The following is a 26,039-nucleotide window of genomic DNA, read 5'->3' as shown; positions in this document are numbered from 1 at the left end:
TAGGCCCCAAACCACAAAAATGGTAGAAGAAAACATAAGCAGCAAAATCTCAGACATTGCTTATAGCGATATATTTTATTTATTTACTTACTTACTTATTATTTATTTATCTACTTATTCTTATTATTGTTCAAGTACAGTTGTCTCCATTTCCCCTCACCAATCTCCATTGTCCCCACCAATCCCCACCTCCCACCCACAATCCTACTTATATATTTTTTGATATAGCTTGTTAGGCAAGGGAAACAAAAGAAAAAAATAAGTAAATGGGATTTCATCAATCTAAAAACTTTTTGCAAAGTAAAGGAAACTATTACAAAACAAAAAGACAACCCACTGAATGGGAGAACATATTTGCCAATGACACATCTGAGAAAGGGTTAAGATCCAAAACTTATAAAGAACTTATAAAACTCAATACCAAAAAAAGAACTTATAAAGAACTTATAAAACTCAATACAAAAAAAAATCCAATAAAAAAATGGGCAACGGACCTGAAATGACATTTTTCCAAAGAAGATATACAGATGGCCAATGAACATGTGAAAAGATGCTTAACATCACTAATCATCAGAGAAATGCACATTAGAACCACAATGAGATATCATCCCCCACCAGTTAGAATGATCGTCATCAATAAAACAACAAATAACAATTGCTGGTGAGGATGTGGAGAAAGGGGAACCCTTTTGCACTGTTGGTGGGAATGCAGATTGGTGCAGCCACTGTAGAAAGCAGTATGAAGTTACCTCAAGAAATTGAAAATGGATCTGCTTTTTGACCCAGTGATCCTACTTCCAGGAATGTTTCCAAAGAAACCCAAAACACTAATTCAAAAGAACATAAGCACATCTATGTTCATTGCAGCATTATTTAAAATTGATAAGATACAGAAGCACCCCAAGTGTCCTTTAGTAGATGAGTGAATAAAACAACCATGGGACATTTGTACAATGGAATACCACTTGGCCACAAAAAAAAACAAGAAAATTATACCCATGCCACAGCATGGATGAACCTGGAAAACATTATGCTAAGTGAAATGCCACTCAGAAAAAGACAAATACAATACTATTTCACTCACGTGTGGAATCTAATGAACAAACTGAACTAACAAGCAGAGACAGACTCAGAGAGCAGCATGATGGCTATGGTGGGGGTGCTTAGGGGATGAAGGGATTGAGCAAAAGGAAAAAGGACTCTGGACATGAACAACAGAGTAGTGATGCAGGCTGTGGGGAGGACAGTATAAGGGGGATAAAATGGTAATGGGAAAAAATACAATCATACAATAATACAATTGTATTATTGTATTACAAAAATCATACAATTAAAAATCATACAATTTTTATTTTGAAAATTTTTATCAGATAATAAAATTTTTCAAAATAAAATACCATGGCTCCAATAGTTCTGAAATCATTTCCCTTAAACTCAAAGATATTTTATCCAGTAGGCCCTAGCCTAGTACATTTATTTTATGTACATGGAACAAACATTTAACTTAAAACAAACAATATTAGTATGGATCTCTTTAGGTCTCCAAGGAAATGAATTATCTGCCTGGAAAATTTTCGTATGAAGTCAAGAAATGGAAAGTCCAGGGCCACATAGATCAACTTAGAGAGAGGAGAGCAATGTACTTGGCAAGGTTGATAATATTTTCTTCATGGTATATGTTCACTAGAGATGGTAAACGTTTTTGGAAAGAACTGGAGAATGCCAGTGCAAGATAGAGAGGTGACTCCAAAAGGGAAAAATGCAACTTTAAAAACTCTTTATCATATTGAATTATTTTGTCCCAAAATATTCTCTCACTAATGATAATAGTTTTATGTGTATCTCCTCAAAAATGAAATATGTAATTTTATATTAGAAGTGTCAGCATATAAACAAAACTATTATGAAGCTAAAAGATGCTGGGGGAAATGTTCTTACAATCAGGACTTGTTATGAGAAAAATTATGATACAGGGAAAAAACCTCATAGCATTCTCATCTTTCCCTGCCACACTTATCCTTCTGTCCACTATTTATCATCCTCTGGATTCTCCTCTACTGCTCTTGTAGGGTAGCTCAAGATATAGCCCCTTCTACCACCCATGATGACGTCTAGCCAGAGGGTCCCAGGCCAGAGGGAATATGTGTTGTTTTGGGAATGGATTGTAACTCCATCTTTATCTCCCTTTGGGGGAGACTTCTGGTCCTCTGACTGCTTCTTGACCTTTCTTTCTGCACATACACACTGAGGTAATGTAGTTTAGAGTACACACAGGACACATGTCTGGGACCCCTTATAATGAGCCTCAGACTGGAGGAGGTGCTGTCTCTCTCAAACTGACCCACTGCTCTCAGTGCACTCCCCTGTAATGTGAGTAATAAACAGCATGCCCACATCAGCTAGTCTATCAGGTGTCTGGTTTTTTTTTTCAGAATGTCACAAAAACTTAAGCAGCTCCCCATTTGGGAACTCCTGTGCTACAACTCTCTACTTCTTGGTCTTAAATTCCCCAGGAAGCTCATCATACATACATTCCCAGCTATGAACTTAACCTGGAAATACTGTATTTCCCTTCAGAACACCTCCTAGGAACATAGTACAATAGGATAAGTGTGGGCTTTTAAGTCAAGCAATACAAATATGAATCTTAACAACCTGTGAACATGAGGAAATTATATACTTGCCAAACCTAGACATCTATAACTATTAAATTGAGAGGTGGTAATATACTTAAAACACCTACCACGATTCCTGGCTTTCAGTAGATGCAAGGTAAGTGACCGCTTTTCTTTTTGTTTCCAAAATAGGAATTCCCTCACTGTAGTAGCAGCACTAACATCATACTCAATGTGGAAAAGCTAGAAGCATTTTTCTTAATATCAAGAGAAAGACAAATATGTCCATTTCCACCACATTTATTCAACATAGTATTGGAAATCCTAGCTATAACAATTAGACAAGAAAAAGAATTGAAAGGCAACCAAATTAAAAAGGAATAGTAAAACTGTCATTATTTGCAGATGACATACTATATACAGAGATCAATTAATAGTCTACAAAAAATCTATTAAAACTGATAAGTGAATTCAGTAAAGTACCAGGATACAAAATTAATATTCAGAAACTGGCTGTATTTTTGTATCCCAATTTAAAAACTATCAAAAATATATTAAGAAATCAATCCTATTTACAATAGCACCAAAAATAAAATACCTAAGAATAAATTTAATGAAGGAGGTAAAAGACCTGTACTCAAGCAATTTATAAGACATTAAAGAAAAAAGTTGAAGAAGATACAAATAAATGGAAGCATACACCATCCTTATGGGTAGAAAAATTAACATTTTTAAGATATCCATGCTACACAAAGCAATCTATAGATTTGACACCATTCCTATCAAAATAGCAATGGCATTCTTCATACAACTAGAACAAATAATTCTAAAATTTACATTTTACCCCAAATAATCACAGCAATATTGAAAAAGAAAGAGAAACAAAGAGTAATCACACTACCTCATATCAAACTATACTACAAGACTATAGTAATCAAGTCAACATGGTACTGACATAAAAAGAGACACCTGGTTCAATAGAACAGAATAGAGAGTCCAGAAAAAAAACACACCTATATAGTCGATTAATCTATGACAAAAGAAGAAGGACTATACAATGAAGTAATAAATAGTATTGGAAAAATTGAATAGATTGATACATGCAAAAAATAAAAATAGGCAATCTTCTTATGCTATATACTAGAATAAATTCAAAATACATTAAAGACTTCAATGTAAAACCCAAAACATAAAAATCTTAGAAGAAAGCATAGGCCATAAACTTTCTGTCTTTCTCCTAGAAATAGTTTTTTCCAATATAGCTCCTCAGGCAAGGGAAACTAAAGAAAAATATAGAAACAGGACTACATTAAACTAGAAGGTTTTCCACAGCAAAGAAAATCATCAAGAAAGTGAAGACAACCTACTGGATGGGAAAAGATATTTGCAAATGATGCATTCAATAAGCAGTTGGTATCTAAAAATTATAAAGAACTCACACAAATCAATACCAAAAAACTCAAACAACCCAATTTAAAAAGTGGGCAGAGGACCTAAATAGACATTTCTTAAAAGAGGACATGTAGACAGTGAACACACATTGGAAAAAATATTCAATGTCACTAATAGAGAAATGCAGATCTAATGAACAAACTGAACTAACAAGCAAAACAGAGACAGAGTCATAGATGGGGAACAAACAACTAGTTGAGATGGGGGAAGTTAGGGAGAGGAGGAGATGAGCAAAAAGGAAAAAGGACTCATGGACATGGACAACAGTGAGGTGATTGCTGGAGGAAGAGCGTGTAAGGGAACTAAGTGGTAATGGAAAAAATATTTAATACATATTACATTTTCTTTTAAATTTAAAAAAATAAAACCACAATTAGACATCACCTTACACATGTCAAAATAGCAATGATTTAGAAAATCAACAAACAAAAAGTGTCAACAAGGATGTGAAAAACAGGGAACTCTCCTGAATTGTTGATGGGAATGCAGATTGATGCAGCCATTTTGGAAAACAGTATGGTGGTTCCTCAATAAATTAAAAATAGAGGTTTCCTGTCAAGATGGTGGAGTAGGTAAGTCCAGTATAAGCATCCTGCCAAGACTACATCAAAATTAAAACTAAACTACAGAACAAGTACCATTGAGAATTACATAAGACTGTCAGCTGATTTCTTAACAGAAACTTTGCAGGCCAGAAAACATTGGCACAATGTTTTCAAAGTGATGAAAAGCAGGGACCTACAACCAAGGTTACTCTACCAGAGAAAGCTATCATATATAATCAAAGGACAGATAAAGAGCTTCCCAGACAAGAAAAACCTAAAGAAGTTCATCACCCCACGCCAGTATTGCAAGACATGTTGAAGGATCCTCTGTAAGAAAAAGAAAACAAAGATCAAAAATAAGAATGATTGCCCTGACCAGTGTGGCTGGGGGTCATCCCTCAAAGCAAAAGGTCACTGGTTCAATTCCGGGTCAGGGTACATGCCTGGATTGTGGGGTCAGTCCTGATAATGGCAGGTATGAGAGGTAATCAATCAATGCTTCTCTCTCACATCAGTGTTTCCCTGCCTTTCTTTCTCCCTCTCTCCCCTTTTCTCTAAAAATAAATAAATAAAAATGTTTTAAATACAAATTGATAAAGTAGCAATACATATGTATATATATCAATAGTTATTTTAAATGAAAATGAATTAAAGTCTCCAAACAAAAGACATACAGTGACTGGATTGATAATAAAACCTTTTATATATGCTGTCTACAAGAGACCCACTTGAGGTCAAAAGACACACACTCAGACTGAGAGTAAAGGAATGAAAAAATATATTTTTTGCAAATGGAAATGAAAAAAAGCTAATGTATAGTACTTATATTAGGCAAAGTTGACTTTAAGTCAAAGGCAGTAACAAGAGACAAAAAAGGACCCAGCAATTCTATTTCTGGGTTTTTAATCTGAGGAAACCCAAAACACTAAACCAAAAAGAAATATTTGCAACAAATGTTCATTGCAGTATTATTTACATAGTCAAGATATGGAAGCCACCTAAATGTCCATTAATAGATAAATGGATAAAAAAGCAGTGACATATAGGTACAATGGAATATACTCAGCCATTTAAAAAAAAACAAAACAGAAAAGAAGGTGTGGGGGGAAAAACATGAAATCTTGCCATCTGCAACAACATAGACAGACCTAGCAGATATTGTGCCAAATGAAATAAGTCAGACAGAGAAAGTCAGATGCCAGATGATTTCCCTTATATGTGAAATTTAAAAAACAATATAAGTAAAAAAGCAGGAAAAAATAGATACAGAGAACATTTTAATGGTTTCAAGATTGGAGGATGTTTGGGAAGACATGGATGAAGAATGTGAAGAGATTAAGAAATACAAATTGGTACCTAGCCAGGTGGCTCAGTTTATTGGAGCAACATCACATGAACCAAAGGGTTGCAGGTTTAATCTTTGGTCAGGGCACATACCTAGATTGTGGGTTGAATCCCTGGTTGGAAGGGTAGTCAAGAAACATGTGTAAAGGACCCGTGGACAAAGCCGAATGGGGGTAGGATTGAGGGTGGGAGGTGGGGGTGGGTGTGGTAGGGGGAAGTGGTAGTGGGAAAATGGATACAATTGTATTTGAACAACAATTTTAAAAAACTTTAGGCTAGCCCTGGCTGGTGTAGCTCAGTGGATTGAGTGCAGGCCTGCAAACCAGACAATCGCGGTTCAATTCCCAGTCAGGGCACATACTAGGGTTGCTGGCCAGTTCCCTGCAGGCCAGTTCCCAGCAGGGGATGCATGAAGGGCAACCATACATTGGTTTCTCTCCCTCTCTCCTTCCCTTCCCCTCTAAAGATAAATAAATAAAATCTTTAAAAAAATAAAAAATAAATAAATAAAAGAGAAAAGCTGCATTTAAAAAAAAAAACTTTAGGCTAAATCTAAGGAATTCTGAATAAACTATTGATTTTAATAAATCAATTAACTCATTATAAATGTTACATACATGAACATGCAAGCACATTTTGTTTACATAAAGGATTAATAAATATACATTTCTTTCACTTAAAATTTTTTTTAATTTAAAAAATGAGATATGAATTGGTAGTTACAGAATAGTCATGAGGATTTAAAGTACAGCATAGGGTAATTGTCAGTAATATTATAATAACAATATATGGTGTCAGACAGGTACTAGATTTATTGAGGTGATCATTTTATGTTATATAAATGTCTAATCATTGGGTTGTATATCTGAAATCAATATGATATTGTACATCAATGTAATTGAAAAATAAACAAATTATTTTAAATTTTTTAAAAAATGTAAAGTATCACTACCTTATTACCCAGCAATAGTTGTGGGAATGTAAAGTACAGCATAAGGAATGTGGCCAATGATATTGTATAACTATCTATGGTGTCATGGGTACTTGAAATACCAGGGGTATCACATTGTAAAATACATGACTGTCTAATCACTATGCTGTATAGCTGAAACTAATATAAAATAATATTAATGTCAATTGTAAATGAAAAATTTTAAATAAAAATGTTACAAAAACACAGCTAGAATAGCTATAGCAACAATATCAGACAAAGCAGCCTCAGAGCAAGAAGTCATCATTGGTTTCCAGAGGCTCAGGGGGAGAAAGGGAGGGATGAATAAGTGGTACATGGGAATTTTGGGGGCTGACATTATTCTGTATGATATTGTAATGTGCAGACATGACATCATGAATGTGTCAAAGCTCATAGAACTACAGAACACAAAGAGTGAACCCTAATGAAAACTATGGACTTAAGTTGGTAATAGTGTAACAATATTGGTTCATCAATTCTAACAAATACACCACACTAATACAAGGTGTTAATATTGAGTTGGCCAAAAGCTCCATTTAGTTTTTTCATAAAATAAAAGGCGCATTTTTCATTTAATTGATTTGGATTTTTTAGTATGTCTGCTATCTCCTACATGGTATAACATTGATTGTTCTCAATTGTCTAAATTTGAATCATTATTAACTTTAGCTGGTCTACCTGACCATGGAACATCATTCACCAAAAAATCTCCAGTATAAAATTTCCCAAACCACTTTGACATGTAGGTCAGTCACAGCACCTTCTCCATACACTACACAAATCTTTTTTTGCATTTCAATTGTGTTTTTACCTTTCTTGAAATAATAAAGCATAATATGCCAAAATGCATATTTTCTTCCATCTTCAATATTAAAATGGCTATACAAAAAAATTCAACAATTTTGATGTTTTTTAAAAATACACCGATATGACAGCTGTTACAAAACAATCTAACAAGACTGTTTTCTATGAAGTTAAAGACAATTAAGCGCTACTAGAGACATCTTTGGCGGGGGGACCTAACTTTTTTGGCCAGCCCAATAGTAAGGGCCACTATGAGGGGCCAAAGGCATATATGTGAACTCTCCATACTCCAGACTAAAATCAGCCCTCTTCACTGCCCCGGTGCCTGGATACATGGGATCACTTTCTTTTTCAGAGCAAAGTTAGGGAAAACTATTTTCTAGAACCTACTGGCTGCCCCTCCCCAGCCCAACCGATCTGTCCTGCTTGCTAGGTACCTGTTTACCTTAGAAACGGAACTCTCCCAGGGTTCTGAGTGGTGGCTTGTGGCCCACAGGACACTGGCACTGGAGGCAGCGCTCTGAGCCCAAGCGGCCTCAGAGGGCCTGCCGTCTGCCGCCGCATCCACCTTCCAGCAGTTCCTGGAGCACCCGTGCGGGGTTCTGCGGCTAATTTCTGAAAATTTGAGACAGGTCCCAGGTCTCCCTGCATTTCCCTGGGCGATCCGGGTCTGTGCTGTGGTGTCTTTGACCGTAAAGAGGCGGCACACTCTAAGAAGTGTGAAGACGCTAGGCAAAAGGTGTTCTGAGCAGGACGAAGTCTGGCAGGCATTGGTGAGAATGTTGGACCAAAGACGCAAGCTGGTGACTCCCTCAGGCCGCGGGGGTGGAGGCCAGTCCTCCCACGTGTTAGCAGTGAAGGAAGCATCACTGCAGCGCGAAAGTGAGGTTCAGCAGCTGAAGCTGAAGCTTCAAATTCTTCCTGAATCTCATGATCATTTAATGCAATTCCAGAAAAAGATGTTTGAGGAAGAAATGAGCTGCTTAGAAATGACAAAAAAACTTCCCAACGTGTATAGAGGCATGAGTGCCACATACCAGACACCCAAACGCTACAGGAAGATGGTGGAAGACATGAGCAAAGAATCAGAAAGAAGCATCTCCCACCACCCAAAGGAGACCACCTTCTGTGCGAAAAGGTCTTTAGAAGCCTAGGTGGTAGCCGCATGATCCCAGAGAAAGCTCAAGGAGCTGAGGAAAGAGAATGATCACAACAGGAAAATGCTGGCCCGGTGGAGTGGAGTCCAGGTTGGAACCTTCCCCAGACGGCCCTTTTGCTCCTGAGGCTCCCCACAGCCCACAGAGCCCTGAAAGTGACAGGAGGTCTCCTGGGTCATCAGGGCCCCCAGGAAGGTGGAGGGCCACACAGTCAGAGCTCAAGAATTCAGGGTCATTTGCAGGTTTGGCTTAGTTTCCACAGCAGCTAGGTCCTGAACACACACAACCAAACAGAACAAATTCATTGTTTTCTCTTTCAAGTAATCTTGACTGATTCTTTTTTAGTTTAGCTACGGTTCTTTAATTGATACAATTCATTTTATTCAAATAGATATAGTGTTATAATTTAAGTTAGCATTTTTAAATATTTATTAAAAATAAAAATAGTTCATTTAATATAAAAATGTAGTAGCAGCATGATTGAAAATCATCTGATAAGCTAGTTACTAATGGATATTAATAACTAGTGGTAGTTTAATGTGCCACCAGTTGTTTAATCACACGATTAAAAGGTGTACATAGACACACCATATTTTAAACAAAAAGAAAGAAAGTAGAATTTCCAGTGGGGTGGCAGGTAAATAAAAAGTTGAATCTTTAGGTGTCCTGTTGCACAGGTAGATGTTTTCTAAAAATACTTTGCATGGCAACTCTATTTTCTTTCTTTTTAGTGTTATTCAGGTGCAGTTGTTTCCATTTTCCCGCCACCACTTTCCCCACACCCCACCCACCCCCACCTCCCACCGTAGTCCTTCCCCCCCTTGGCTTTGCCCATGAGTCCTTTATACATGTTCCTTGATGACCCTTCCCTCTCTTTCCCTCATTATCATCCTGTCCCCTCCCCTCTTCTGGTTACTGTCGCTTTGTTCTTTATTTCACTGTGTCCGATTGTATTTTGCTTGCTTGTTTGCTAGAGAAACCTATTTTGCTCTGCCCATGAGACACTGAAAAGAAAAGCTGTCAGCTAAATAAAGGTTTCTGATTTGACAGAACGAAAAGTAAGGAAAGCCAAAGAAGGTTGTTTCAGAGGCAATTCTAAAGCACCATGGTTTTCTTGATAATATAGAGATGTTTTTCTATTCTTATGTAGAAATTTGTTCTATTCATACATGTTCTTAATGTATTCTTATCTGCCTTCTACAGAAAATAACAGAAAACCTGTTACTTGTCTTCATGGAAAATGATAAGCAAAACTGAGACCCACAAAGTAGTCTGGTATTGAGTACCAAGAATAAGGCTTTATGGCACTGGTGATTTCATAATACATTCCCCGCTATGAGTGTATGATGATGCATAAAATAACAGTGATACTTGCGGAAAGAGGAACATAGAAAAGGTCAATCATAACACAAAAGAAGCTTCATTCATAGCACATGTTTATTTATATGGGTGCAGTCATTGTAAAAGTTTAAGTTCGTCATAATTAGTTAATTACTCTAGAATCATTCTATAAGTCTCCAGTGAAATGGGAATTGGTGTAATTATCCATAAAATTTATGGATATTTTTAAATTCCATAATTTTGGCTTCAATTACTCAGATAAGATATTGACTGCTTGGCTCATTCTCCAGGAGAAGTGCATTAACTACCACTATATTGAAGCTGGCATTACCTCAGGAGCTTTTTAAGTGTTTCTGAACATCTGATTTTTCATACTCTAAGACACACAAATTATATAAATCTTTTGAGAATTGAGAGCAAATGCTTTCTTTTCATTCTCATTATATCACAAAGTAATAGCATGACCTCTGAAAAAAAGTAGAGGCCTACAGCTAATATTTACCGTAGGCAATCTTATGCAGAGTAATCCTTAGGAAATGTCAAGTGTATTCACAGTGTACTAATCAGAGACAACAGGAGCCCTGGAAGAGAATTATGATCCCAAAAGAGACTTCCGTCCAAATTCCCTTCATAAAGTAAAAGATTTAGCGATTTCCCTAAGACTAGAATCTGGGTTTCCGGCTTTCGGGCAGGGCTCTTGCCATTGCTCTGTACTTCTAGCCTAGAAAGCAGGGTGTAGGGTAACTATTTTGACCTTTGGGTTCTTCCCAGCAATGTGATCAAGGAAAAAAGTGCTGAACATCTGTAACACTTTAATTTCCTCACCTGTAAAATAAACTATTATATCCAACTCATATGATGGCTGTGAAATTTAAATGTATATAGTCATGCATGGCACAGCAACTTTTCAGTCAACAAAGAGCCACATATACAGAAGTTGTCCCAAAAGATCGTAATGGAGCTGAAAGAGTACTATTTCCTAGTGACATCACAGCCATCATAATGTCATAGCTTTACATGCATTACTCACATGTTTGTGGTTATGCTGGTGTAAACAAACTTACTGTACTGCCTATACATTAAAATATGAAACATACAATTATGGAGTTTACATGTTTACTTCATAATCATAATAAATAACTATGTTACTGGCTTATATATTTATTATACTATACTTTTATTATTTTAAAATGTACTCTTTCTACTTATTAAAAAAGGTTTGCTTAAAACAGTGTGCCATGTTACACCAGCAGCAGCTTCATACATTTCACACTTTTTGCCTCTCTTGATTACATCGTTTTCCCTTGTACTTGATTTAATCTCATGTTGTTTCATAAATTTAGTGTAGCTTAAGTATATGGTGTTTATAAAGTCTACAGTGACATATACAGTAATGTCCAGGCATATAACCACACATTTAAAACTTTCCTAAGGTACAACCTCAATATCTCAATGACTTCTAAAAACAAATATTCCTTTCTTGCTTTATTTTTTTCAAACATTTTATCTATCTTTAGAGAGAAGGAAAGGGAGGAAGAAAGAGAGGGAGAGAAGCATCAATGTGCAGTTGCCTCTAATGTGACCCCTGCTGACGACCTGGCCTGTAACCCAGACATGTGCCCTGACTGGGAATCGAACCAGCGATCCTTTGCTTCGCAGGCCAGCACTAAATCCACTGAGGCACACCAGCCAGGGCTATTTCTTGCTTTCTTCGCTCAGCTAAGGGCCCATGTGCGTTACTACTCTGGAGTCCAGACTGTAGTGGTAACCAGTTCTTAGTTCATGGATGAGAGTAACAGGGTGACTGGATACCTGCAAAGCCTCTTAAAACATCAGCTCAGTGAATGGTTTCAGTTCTGCTCACATTCCAATCATTAAAGCAGCTCATGTAGCCCAGACCAAAGTCAACAGAAGGAGGATATGTCACCAATGAAGAAGTAGTAAATATTTGGAAATGCCAGACCAATAATAACAAGAACACATAAAATATCAAGTATAATCAGTGGTTCCGAAATGTTGATTCTACCCTGTATTAATTTTCCAGGCCTAGATTTCCAGGGTTTAGGTGTTCGCTAATTAATTATTGATTAACAAAATGTTTGGCTAATAATTATCATCACACAGGTAGTGGAAACAACACAGTCTTTAGTCTACAAATATATGTAATTTTTTGGAGGCTAGAGTCACATATATTCATCACATTGATTTTAAATTGTATATTTTTAAGTCTCGTGTTAACCTTCCAGTCAAAAGGCAAAGTAGGTAAATGCAGTTACCAGCATCCTCCCACAACTATATTAGAATTATAACTTAACTACAGATGAGCCATCATTGAGAACCACCTGAAATCTAGCTGAACAAATGTTCTATAACTAAAAATATAAAGAGTCACATTGAGACTGGGAGGAAGGGTGGAAATGAGTAATGAGCTCATTCCATACGTACGTGTTGTGGTTAAAAATTAGGAGGGCTATAGCACCTGTGAATATTCCCACCAAAAAACAAGTGGTCCCAGCCCAGATTTTCAGGGCCAAGAAGAGAAATTTGATTAAGTTCTGGCTGTGAAAACCAGTACATCCCTGAGTGAGAGAGGGCTGCTGAAGTCACAGACATTCCTCTTAAAGGGCCTGCACACAGATTTACCCAGAGTTAGTCACTCTGAGCTCCAGCACTGGAAAAGCAGCTCAAAAGGTACCGGGAATGTAAAGGGAGAAACTGAATTGTCTGACTTGAGAATGAGGGCTGAAGTTGCAGCTTTCTCCCAGAGACAAGTTCTGGCAGAGGCCATTGTTCCCTTGTGGAGCCCTTGTCCCACAGGCAAGTGCAATATCTGAGTCTCCATCAACCTGGATAAAACTGTTCACCCCACCCTGGTGATTCCCTGAGACCCTACCCCACCCAGCTTCTGGGCCCACTCAAGCCCTTTCCAGTAGTTTTTCCATACAAATGGCCTGTGTTGACTCATGCTGCCCACTTTCTTAAAACCTCTCAAACAAGCAGCATCTGGCCTCACTATGCCCTGTACCTGTTATTACGTGTCCACAGGCCTGGCACTAGAGAAAGCCAGCATTGGTTAGCAGCTTGGCCTCTCCTAGGCACCTCTAAGCCCAGCACAAGTAGCAGCCATCTACAGATCACTCTGTAGCTCATTCTAGTGGCCCCAGCCAGGACACAATTGGTATATGACTTTGGCCCATACCTCCTGGGAGGCCCCAGAGTCAGTGCCTTAAGTGGCCAGATTCAGACTATGCCAAAGCACCACCAAACCACCTCCAGAAGCAATACACTAAAGGGGAGGACCCAACGAGCACTAGAAACCCCCTGGTGCAAGTCCAACTCCATGAGGTCAGCCTATGCACAGCAAATCCTCTATGGTAGTCATGGCCAGTCCTCACAGCTGGTCGTCCTGCAAGTAAATCTATGTCGTTGACATGCCAACAGCAATCAAGGCTCAACTACAACAGGAGGGCGCACACAGCCCACAAGGTGGGGGAGGGTACACCTGGAGTGCACAGCTTGGGTCACCTGAGAGGCTGTGCCACTGGGCCTACTGGAAACCTACTACATAAGACCAGGAGACATAGCATATCTATCTAATACATAGAAACAAATACAGGGAGGCTGCCATAATAAGGAGACAAAGAAACATGCCCAAAATGAATGAACAGAACAAAACTACAGGAAGAGAACTAAACAAAATGGAGACAAGCAATCTACCAGATACAGAGTTCAAAACACTGGTTATAAAGATGCTCAATGAATTCAGGAGAAGAGTAGATGAACTTAGAATTTCAACAGAGATAGAAAACATTAAAATGGAACTAGAAAACATTTTTAAAAATATAAAGACCAATAATTGAAATAAGGAATATACTACAGGGAATCAACAGTGCAGTAGATGAATCAGAGGATCAAATCAGAGATTTGAAATATGAAAAAGCAGAAAACACCTAATCAGAACAGGAAAAAGAAAACAGAATTTAAAAAAAGTGAGGAGCGTGTAAGAAGCCTCTGGGACAATTTCAAGAATAGCAGCATTTGCATCATGGGAGTGCTGGAAAGAGAAGAAAGAGAACAAGGAATTGAAAACCTATTTGAAAAAGTAATGACAGAAAAATTCCCTAACATGGTGAGGAAAAAACATACAAGGCCAGGAAGCAGAGAGTTACAAACAAGGTGTACCCAAAGAGGCCCCCACCAAGACGCATAATCAAAATGCCAAAGTTTAAGACAAAGAATCTTAAAAGCAGTATGATAAAAACAGTACTTACCTACAAGGGAGCTCCACCCATAAGACTGGAAGCTCATTTCTCAACAGAAATTCTGCAGGCCAGAAGGAATTGGCACAAAATATTCAAAGTGATCAAAAGCAAGGATTTAAACCAAAATTACTCTACCTAGAAAAGCTATCATTTAGAATAAAAAAAAGATAAAGAGCTTCTCAGACAAGATAAAGCTTAAGTTTATCACCAAACCAGTATTATAAGAAATGTTAAATGATCTTCTTTAAGAAAAAGAAAAAAAATGATCTTGTTTATTGGTTTATCGTGTTCATTAGACTCCACGTATAAGTGAGATCATGTGTTTTTGTTTTTGTTTACTGACTAGCTTCATTAACTTAGCATAATTTTCTCCAGGTCTATTCACGCTGTTGCAAAATGTAAGAGTTACTTTATTGCTACATGGTATTCCATTGGGTAAATGTTCCATGGATATTTTAGCCACTCATCTACTGATGGGCACTCAGGCTGTTTCCAAATCTTGGCTATTGTAGAGAGCACTGCTATAAACATAGCGGAGCATATATTTTTCCTGCACTGCTGTTTCAGGATCCTTGGGATATATTCCCAGAAGTGGAATTGATGGGTCATAAGGTAGTTCCATTTTTAATTTTTTAAGGATACTCCATATTATTTTCCACAGTGGCTGCACCAGACTGCATTCCCACCAACAGTGCAATAGGGTTCCCTTTTCTCCACATCCTCTCCAACACTTGTTTTTTGTTGATTTATTGATGGTAGCCATTTTGACAGGTGTAAGGTGATATTTCATGACAGTTTTAATTTGTATTTCTCTGATGATTAGTGATATTTAGCATTTCTTCATATGTCTATGGGCCATCTGTATGCGCTACAGTAATAGAAGCTTAGATACCTAAAACAGACTGGCAACTGCCAGAAAGGAGTGGGAGGATGGGATGAAAGATGGTGAAGGGATTAACCAAAAAACATGTATGCCCCACCCATGGTCACAGACAACAATTTGGGGACTGGCTTGCAGGGGAGAAGATGGGACTGGGTGGAGGTGGGGAAAGGGAGAAAAAGAGGAACAACTCTAATGGCAAAAACAATCAAAGTAAAACTGAAAAGATCAAAAATATGAATAATAAAATGGTAATAAATACATATTTGTCAATCATTGCTTTAAATGCAAAAGGCTTAAATGCTCTAATCAAAAGACACAGGATGGCTGAATAGATAAGAAAAAAGATCCTACGTATGCTGCCTACAAGATACACACTTCAGATTGAAAGACACACACAGATGAAAGTGTAGGGGTGGAAAGAGATATTGTGTAAAAATGGAAACAGAAAAAAAAGCTGCAGTAGCAATACTTATATCAGGCAAAATAGACTTCAAAATAAATGCTATAACAAGAGATAAAGAAGGACCCTGCAATTCCACTTCCGGGTATTTATCTGAAGAAACTCAAAACACTAAGTCAAAAAAAGTATGCATCTATAAGTTCATTGCAGCATTATTTGCAGTAGCCATGATATGGAAGCAACTAAATGTCCATCAATAGATAAATGGATAAAGGAGAAGCAGTGCATACATACAATGAAATATGACTCAGCCATAAAAGAAGAGTGATGTCTTACCATCTAAAACAACACGGATGAAACTGTAGGGTACTGTGCTGAGTGAATTAAGTCAGACAGAGAAAGACATGCCAGATGATTTCACTTATCTATGGAATCTTTTTTTTTTAAAAAGAAAATAACAAGTAGAATAGAAACAGACTCATAGATACAGAGAACATTTTGATGTTTGTCAGAAGGGAGGGAGCTTGGGGGTACAGATGAAGGCGGTGAGGGGATTAAGAAGTAAAAATGGTATTTATGAAATAGGCATGGGATATAAAATACAAAATAGGAAATAGAGCTAATAATATTGTAATAACTATGCATGGTGTCAGATGGGCGTGAGATATTGGGGTGATCATATTATAATTACGTAAATGTGTAATCATTGGTCACTTCATAAGTTATATAAATATCTAATCAAAATTAATATAATATTGTATATCAACTGCAATTAAAAATGAAAATTTATTTTTTTAAGTTTCATGTTAAATTATGTCTAAGACTTTAGGTTACTGTATGCTGTCTAATGCAGATTCTAAATATATAAGCTTCAGTAAAGTTTGAAAGCACTAACATCTTCAGCAATGACTTCTTAACTGACAGTGACCAGAGGGGAGCAGGGAGAAGGTAAATGGGGGAAAGAAGGACAAAGGTCTAGTCAAGGAACATGTATGAAGGACTCATAGTAATGGACAGCAGGGTGGGGAGTGTCTGGGGGAGCAGGAGAGGGGGTGATGGGGATTAGGGGAGAGCAATGGGGGAAAATTGGGACAACTATAATTGAACAACAATTTTTTAAATCCACATTAAATATGTAGTTTAATAACAAAGTTAAAGTTTTAAAAATAATAATTGCCATAACTTGTATAGGTACAGTAAAATACTCTGGTATCAACCTACCTTCATAGTTGATGCAGAATAAAATAACTTTAAAATATAGCTTTACAGAGGTCATAATTATAAAAATCTTGAAAAATAGCTGCAAAAGGAAAGGAAATTTTATAAGAATATATTTGTTTTCACACACTATTACTTTTACCACCTGAATCTTGTGTCAGTGCTCCTATAACTACCAAGAAAACTGAAGACACTAAGATTAAGAAATGGGTGTTCTCACTTCCATCCAAAATTGCATTTGCACGAAGGTGACTTTGTATGAATTACATTCATCTTTGTTCAGAATCCTTGACTGTATCACAATGAAATATTAAGTGGTATACTCACAGAATGCCTAGTCAAGAATATTCTCTTGGGTGGATTTCAGTGATGAATTTAGAGTTATACTGTGTATGTGATCCTATACTGCACAGGACAGCTTCATTTGTAAAATGCCTCATTATTAAATGACCCTGAAACAATAAAATATGGACATACAATACATAAAAGGCCTGTTTGGAATGCATTTATTTATGTACCATTCATTTTTAAAGTTTAGCTATTCTCTACATTAGTGCTGTGCCATCATTACTGACCTGTACAGACAAGATTTTCCATTTTCATTGCTCTTTTGAATTAAATTAAGTTTTAGTCTCTAAGAGAAAAAAACAATTTTCCACGACAATCAGTGTCATCCTGAGCACCATTCTTTTAAACTACACCCTCAAATCCCAGGTCTTCATGAGCTCACTATTCTTTGATATGAGAAGCACATTGAGTTAAAGTTTGAGAAGCATTACAAGGGAGAGTCCTTAAACAGCATGCATTAAAAACAATTTATTTTAGAGAACAAAATATTCAGGGGAATTTTCAAGAATAAGCTTAAATGTAAGAATACAAGCAGTCAAAATATTCCTATGAGTTTAGACAAAGCAATATGAGTTTCTTCCACAGGCCTCCAAAATTCCTCTAACCTAGTTGTTGAAGCTTACAATTACTTTCTTTCAAGAAAAAAAAAAAGCCTTTTAACCCATAGTTGGCAATAATGCTTAAGTATAACTAAACTTGAGAGTGACAGCACATTACATCATTCTCAACAAATATAACAGTAAGTGTGTGTGCATACAGGTTAAATCTACTCTCCCTGTGCTCTAGAAATGGAACAACAAGGCCTGGATGATGGTACATATGTTTGCATCCTTGTTTACTAATATTTTAAGCCCACTGTTGAGGGCTATCACACTGAAAAAAAAGATTCCTTTCAAAATATTACTGTTCACTGACAATTCATCTGATCACCCAAGAGCTCTGATGGAAATATGTGATGAGTTTAATGTTTTCATTCCTGCTAACACAGCATCCATTCTGCAGTCCATGGATCAAGCAGTAATTTCAATTTTCAAGTCTCATTTTTAAGAAATGTATTTTGTAAGTCTATAGCAGCCATAGGCAGTGATTCCTTTGATAGACCTGGGCAAAGTGAACTGAAAATCTTCTGGAAAGTATCCACCATTCTAGATGTCATTAAGAATATTTGTGAATCATGGAAAGAGGTCAAAATATCAATATGAACAAGAGTTTGGAAAAGGTTGATTCCAACCATCATGGGTGATACGGAGGGCTTCAAAGTCTTCACTGCAGGAAGTGATTGCAGATGTGGTGAAAATATCAAGAGAACTTGAACTAGAAATGAATCCTAAAGATGTGACTGAATTAGGACAACGATATGGGATTGACTTGGGGAGGGGAAGAGGTGGGAGCTGGGTGGAGACCAGAAGGGGAGAGAAAGCAGGAACTATAATCATATAAAAAATAAAAGCAATAAAAAATGTGACTGAACTACTGCAACCTTATGATAAAACTTTAGCAGATGAGCAGTTGCTTTTTATGAATGAGCTAAGAAAGATGGAATCTAGTCTTGGTAAAGATTCTGTGAAGATTATTGAAATGACAACAAAGAATTTAGAATGTTATATAAACTCAGTTGAGACAGCAGTGACAGGCTTTGAAAGGTCTGGTTGCAATTTTGAAAGAAGTTCTACTGTGGGTAAAATGCTATCAAACAGCACCACAAAATACAGAGACTCGTTTGTGAAAGGAAGAATACATTGATGTGGTATACACTTCACTGCTGTCTTATCTTACGACATTGCCTCAGCCACCCCACCTTTCAGCAACCACAGCCCTGATCAATCAGCAGCCTTCAACATGGGAGCAAAACGAGCAAAAAGATTATGACTCACTGATGACTCAGTTAATGTTTAGCATTTTCTAGCAACAAAGATTTTAAATTAAGAGATGTACATTGTTTTGTACACATAATGTTATTGCACACTTAATAGGCTGCACTATAGTGTGAACATAATTTTTATATGCAGTGGGAAACCAAATAATTCACATGGCTCACTTTATTGCAGTTGTCTGGAGCCAAGCCCACAATTCCTTTGAGGTATACCTGTACCCAAATGTTCAATTAAGGGTATATAAAAAGGATTAGGAGAGGTGGAAGAATTTGTACCAATAACTAAAACTAAATTTCATGCTAAACACCTCTAATTTTTTATATATAATATCTCTTCTGAGGCTACAATAGAGTTTGGAAAACATTAATGTAATAACCCACTGTACAATAGCCAAGACATGGAAGCAATGTAAGGGTCCAGCAATGGACATACATGTAAGAAAAATGTTGTATAAATGTAGATGGTAAACAGATAGATGATAGGTAAATAGATAATGGGATATTATTTATTCATAAAGAAGAATGAATCATGACATTTATGACAACGTGGATGAACTTTGAAGGCATTATGCCAAGTGAAATAATTCAGAGAGAGAAAAACAAATACCATATGATCTCACTGATATGTACAGTCTTTAAAAAGCATAAAATAAAATACACTCATAGATACCAAAAATAGATTGATAGTTGCCAGAGGCAGGAGGTAAAGCATTGGGAAAAGTGAGTAAAGAGGGTCAAAAGGTATAAACCTCCAGTTATAAAAATGGGGGTGTAATGGGGATGGCCATGAGGATGTAATGTACACATGATAATTATAGTTAATGACACTGTACTATATACTTGAAAGTTGTTAAGAGATCTTAAAAGTTCTCATCACAAGAGAAAAAAGTAACGGTGTGGTGACAGATGTTAATTAGACTTATTATGGTGGTCTAATTATATGTGGTCTTATTAAACCACCATATATATATCAAATAATTATGCCAACATCTAAAATTGATATAATGCTATATCTGAATTATATCTCAATAAGTATAAGAAATATGATAAAAATATATATAATAACTCAGAAAATAAGAGGTTAGATAATAACTATAGAATGAAAAAACTAAATCTTACCAATAAAACTGGAGGCCAGAAAGGACATAAACAAAGATAAGACATGAGATAAGATAAGACAAAGATAAGATAAGGCAGTGGCCAGGAAAGACAGGTAAACAGAGCACATGGAAATAATATCATAAGGCAGGACAAAGGGAAGGCTAGAATGGGGATACTGATGCTATTGTCTGAGACTGAAAGCACTTGGAGTAACACAAGGGACATGCACATCAGGAGAATGGGATAACAGCTCAAAATGGAGTTTTCCAAAATAAGGGGAGGCTTCAATATGTATTTTGTGGGGAGAGAAGGGGAAGAGTTCTATAGTCAGATATGTTTGGAAGTACTGAGTTAATCATTAAACAGATTTTTATAAGTCTCCAAGAGAAAGGGACTTAGAGTGCCTCCATTAAATCAGTTTTTGGACACAAATCTCTGGTAACTAGTACTCTGAAGAATACACAATGAAAAAGGAAATACTGGACTTACCATCAGGTGGTTCATGAAAGTTTGGACTCATAACAAGGGCTCATACTCGGAGCCTGGTCATAATGAACCTAGCTACTTCAAAGACAAGAAACAAGGGTCTTGAGCCTATTTGGGGGGAAAGAAGAGTAAGGCCAATCTTCATGGTTTAAGCTATGTTTTAGTGTATGGCTTAGCCTGAAAATTATTTTGCCCCATAGTGAGAGCAACAGATTCTGTGTTCTATATTGCTAACCATGAAGATAGGATTTGGGTAGTCCGTTTAGAAGTAGTATAAGGAACATCAATCGGGAATACCTCAGAGGGCTACTTTCACTATTTAAAGAAAATAATCATCATGGTTACCTCGGTTCAAACACAACCAGATACCAGACCATTTAATCCTTACCACAATTCTCACTTTAAAAGTGAGGACATTGGAGATCAAAGAATTGTAAATACTGCTTCCAAGATCTCACCAGTGAGTAGTAATGTCAGGATTCAAACAGACCAGGCTAACTCCAAATCCTGCAATACACTCTACAACTGCCAGATGCTGCTGCTATTCAGTGATGCAGGAAGCATATCAGTTTGGAGTGGGAGATGGAATAATGAGTTTACATATGGACTTTTACATTGTATATACCACAGGACTGGACCCTGCTTAAAATCGCTGTCTCTTCCTACTGTACTCAAGCCCCATCACACACATTCTAAGGCCCTAGACTGTAAGAACATGTGTCTGGTCCCTGCCTACCTCACCGATTCTACCGCTAGCCATACTGTCTCTCACAGTGCTCCAACCACAAGAGTTCTGACACTTGTTAGATCATTCTATGCCTTTCCTTGCCTGGGGTGTTTGCACTTGCTGGTTTTAGTGTCTGGAACAATTTCTTTCCCCCATCTTTTACACCTTATTCCTCCAGTCACAGCTTAAATATCACTTCCTCAGAGAGCTTTTCTTTGTCCACTGCATCTAAAGTAGCTACCGTGTTTTTTGGACCATAAGACGCACCTAGGTTTTAGAAGAGAAAAACTAGGAAAAAAATTTTTGAAGCAAAAAATATGGTAAAATATTTAATAATATAAATAACATAATATTTCATCAATGTAAATATAACCAGAACTCAACAGCAGCATTAACAACCATTTTCCTCCCAAATTGGGGGTGGGGTGGGGTGCATCTTATAGTCCGAAAAAATATGGTGACTTTCTCCTCCCTTCTTTTCCACTACTATACTCCCCCACTATTATCAGGCAACACAAGCTGTACATATTTTTATTTACTTGTTTACTTTCCTCCTGCTTCACTAAACTGTAATCTCCATGAGAACAGGAGGCCTGCCTTATTTACCCAGACTGGGTGAAGGCCTAGTTCCTAGAAGCTACTTAGAAAACACCAGCTGGACAAAATGAATGTCCAGTAGGTACTGTGCACTGAAGTCTGAAGAACAGAAGAAAAATCTGGACTGAATTATATTATTTGAAAGTAATGGGCTTAAAAGTGGTATACGAATCTATTGGTATAGATGAGTTTGTCCATGGAGAATTTGTAGAGTAGTAAGAGGAAATAACCTAAGCCAAAACCTTGGCATAGTAACTATCATCCAAGATGGTCCACAATGATTCTCACTTCCTAGTTATCTAGCCCTTGGATGGTCCTCTCCCAAACTAAATAGGAATTACTGTGACTAATAAAATGTTGCAAAAGTGGCAGAGTGTGACTTACAAGGCTAGGTCATAAAAGATACTGTGGCTTCCTCCTTGATCTCTCTTGTAGACTCAAATATCATGTCATAAGGACACTGAAGTAGCCTAATGGAGAGATCTGCATGGCAAGGAATTGATGTCTCCTAATAATAGCCAGCACCAACTTTCAAGCCCTTGAATTAACTAGTAGAAGTAAATACTCCAACCCCAGTCTAGTGTTCAGATGACTGCAGCCCTGGCTGACATATTGCCTACAATCTGATGAGAGAAGCAATTCAGAAACATCCAAGCAATTCCTAAACTTCTGATCAATAGAAACTGAGTGAGATAATAAATATTTATTGTTGTTTTAAAGCTTTGGAGTAATTTGTTACACAGTAATAGGTAACTAATATATTTTAGGAATAACAATATTCTTAAAATTTGTCCAATATAAGAATACTGCAAATTAGTTCTATGAATTTTATAAAATGTCATTCTACAGTTCATCTCTCCAGGCATTTTCTCAGGAAACATTTTTCATCACATATATTCTGGCTTGCATTCTTGAAAAGAATAATTCTTTATGTATATGGTAAAAAAGGTGAATTTATTAAAATCAAACACCAGACTGCTGATATTTATCAAACTGATAGAAAAAAGAAGTACAATGTATTAAATAATAATATTTTAATGTAGGGAATTTAAGACTACAAGAACTTTAAATAGGAAAGTGTTTTGTGCAACTCCATGACCAAAATTTTACATTTCAAATGATTAGCCTGGGTTGCTTTCAAGAGAAAATGAAAGAAACCTTTTTTGTTGCCTGCAAAATGTCGGGCCCTAAAATATAAACTTTACATATGTTATTTTTTAACAACCCTATGAGGACAATATTATTGGTCCTATTTTCACTTGACAATCAGAGCTTTCTCATATAATATTTAAGGTTCTGTTTTGTTTGTACTTTTAAATTTAGATTGGCAAATCATCTTCAATTAAAGTGGATCAGGTACAACTCTGGTAAACTTTAAACTCTCCTTTGAAATGAAATACTCTCTACATTCAAGGGAAGAACATTCAAATAATGAAGGAAGGAGTCCTTTGGGGGGCAATAAACATTTGGATTTTCAAATGAAGCACCCAAAGTTTTTTATTGTTATTCAAATACAGTTGTCTCCAATTTCACACCACTTTGGCCCCCTGCCCCACCCATCCCCGCCTCCCACCCTCAAACCTACCCTGTTTGGCTTTGTCCATGTGTCCTTTACATATGTTCCTTGAAGGACTTTCCCTTATTTTCCCCTCTTATCCATCTCCCCTGTCCCCCCTGGTTACTGTCAGTTTGTTCTTTAATTCAATGTTTCTGGTTATATTTTGCTTGCTTGTTTTGTTAATTAGGTTCCACTTATAGGTGAGATCATATGGTATTTGTCTTTCACCACCTGGCTTATTTCACTTAGCATAATGCTCTCCAGTTCCATCCATGCTGTTGCAAAGGGTAGGAGCTTTTCTTCCTGCTGCATAGAATTCCATTGTGTAAATGTACCATAGTTTTTGATCCACTCATTTACTGGTGGGCATTTAGGTTGCTCCCAGCACTTGGCTATTGTAAATTGTGCTGCTTTGAACATTGGGGTGCATAGGTTGTACTGAATTGGTGTTTCAGGATTCTTAGGGTATAATCCCAGCAGTGGTATTGCTGGGTCAAAAGGCAGTTTCATTTGGCTAAGATCAAGTGTAGTATCTGTTCTTATCAGTTTAGTGGAGCAGCCAAAGTTTTAGAGTCACCAGTGACATTCTATTAGAGCTGAAGGACCTTAGAGAACATTTATCCAAGCCCTCTTATTTTAAGAATGAGGGAATGGAATTCATTAGTACAGAATAATCTGTCAAATATCCCATGGTGAATTAGTAGCTCGCACAAAACTGAAAAAAATAAAGCTGCTTCCATTGAAGCTGCAAGTGTGCCTGACACTTCACAAATGCTCAATAAATGAGACTAGGGTGTGATTCAACATCCCAGAACAAGTATAGTTTCATCAATATTTAGTGAGAGCTGGGAGCCTTCTCCAAAAACCTGGTGTGTTCACTTTCTTCCTTCGCAAGTCAGTAGCATCAAGGGTTGAGATTTAAAGTAGAATCTATCTTTAGCTGCACTGAAAAGGAGACTGAGAACATTGCCGTTTCCTTAGAGCATGTGCCAGTTATCTATTGTGCAAAAAAGTTACCTCAAAGTTCAATGCCTTAAAACCAACAATAATCATTTATTTTGTTCACAAACCTGCCATGTGGGCAGGAATCAACAAAGATAGCTAATTTGTACTTTGCACTGTGCCTTCAAGGGCAGCTCAGCTGAGGACTAGAGGACCCACTTTCAGGATGGCTGTCCCCGTAGCTGGCTATAACATGAAGTTCAGCTACAGCTAGGTACTGGATGCTTAGGTGTCATCATGGCATAATGGATGGGTTCCAAAGACATCCAAAGACACAGAAAGGAAGATACAGGGTTCCAAAGGCATCCAAAGACACAGGAAGTGGATGCTACCAGCTGCTTAAAGTGTGGGTTAGGGACCAGCACTGTCTGACTTTCACTGCGTTCTACTGATTAAGCAGTGACAGGACCCTGATTCAAGAAAAGCAGACAAAGATTCCACCTCTCTGGGTACCAGAATATTGGTTGGCTATGTTTTAAAGCTGTTAGAGAGAGTATCTTTTAACTGTAAATATGATCCCATTTTGCTGATATGGAAAATAATTGAGCATTACTGGACATGAGTCATATATATCAAAAATATAATCTATTCAAAGGTTTAATCCCTTCACAATATACTAACAGCCCAGGCAGACAACACACCTCCTAGCAATGCTGAAGCTTTGCCTCTTTTAACTCCCCCACATAAAGGAAATAATAAATCTCATGGGAAATGAGAAAGCTTATTTATAGCTTTTAAAAGCAGCATGTATTCATAACTGCCTTAATAAATACCTATTAATAGTAAGCTATCTATAAAATCTCCTACACATATGCAAAATATAATCATTATGTGCTTAACTAATTTTGTAACATGAGGTCTTTGCAGACACAGGTCCCTTGCACACTTGTCCATGCCTGAACTGCAGAAACCTCCAATTAATTGACTTTGCTGGACATGCAGCTACTCATCAAACTTTATTTTTTAAAAGCATAGTTATACAATCCCCTAACTTACTTGATTAAATGACAAGAAGAAAGATGCATGTTTTTTTAATTTTCACAAAAGAAGCCATACCTAATAAATACCACATGTCCAAACTTTTTGCAAATATCATGTTTTCACAATAATGTGCTTAAGTCAGTGTACAGCATATTCAGTCAGATCTCCCAGAAATGGTCCTAGTCAGGAATTGAACTGTATCTAAGAGTAGGCTCCAACAATATTTAGAAAAAGCAGAATTGAATTGCTTTTTCGGCTACAACAAGCAGGAAATTTCCAGGTTTAAGGTGGTGTGGATGAAGATGCTAAAACTAGTTCTGCTTTGTTTGGAGAAGCCAGTAGGTATCTTATTTAGACCATAGGCACAGTAAC

The sequence above is a fragment of the Artibeus jamaicensis genome, unplaced genomic scaffold, assembly GCF_021234435.1.
Source record: "Artibeus jamaicensis isolate MK-2021 breed Jamaican fruit bat unplaced genomic scaffold, CSHL_Jam_final contig_760, whole genome shotgun sequence".
In the NCBI taxonomy this organism is placed as follows: Eukaryota; Metazoa; Chordata; class Mammalia; order Chiroptera; family Phyllostomidae; genus Artibeus; species Artibeus jamaicensis.
Note: the sequence above shows the minus strand (reverse complement) of the source record.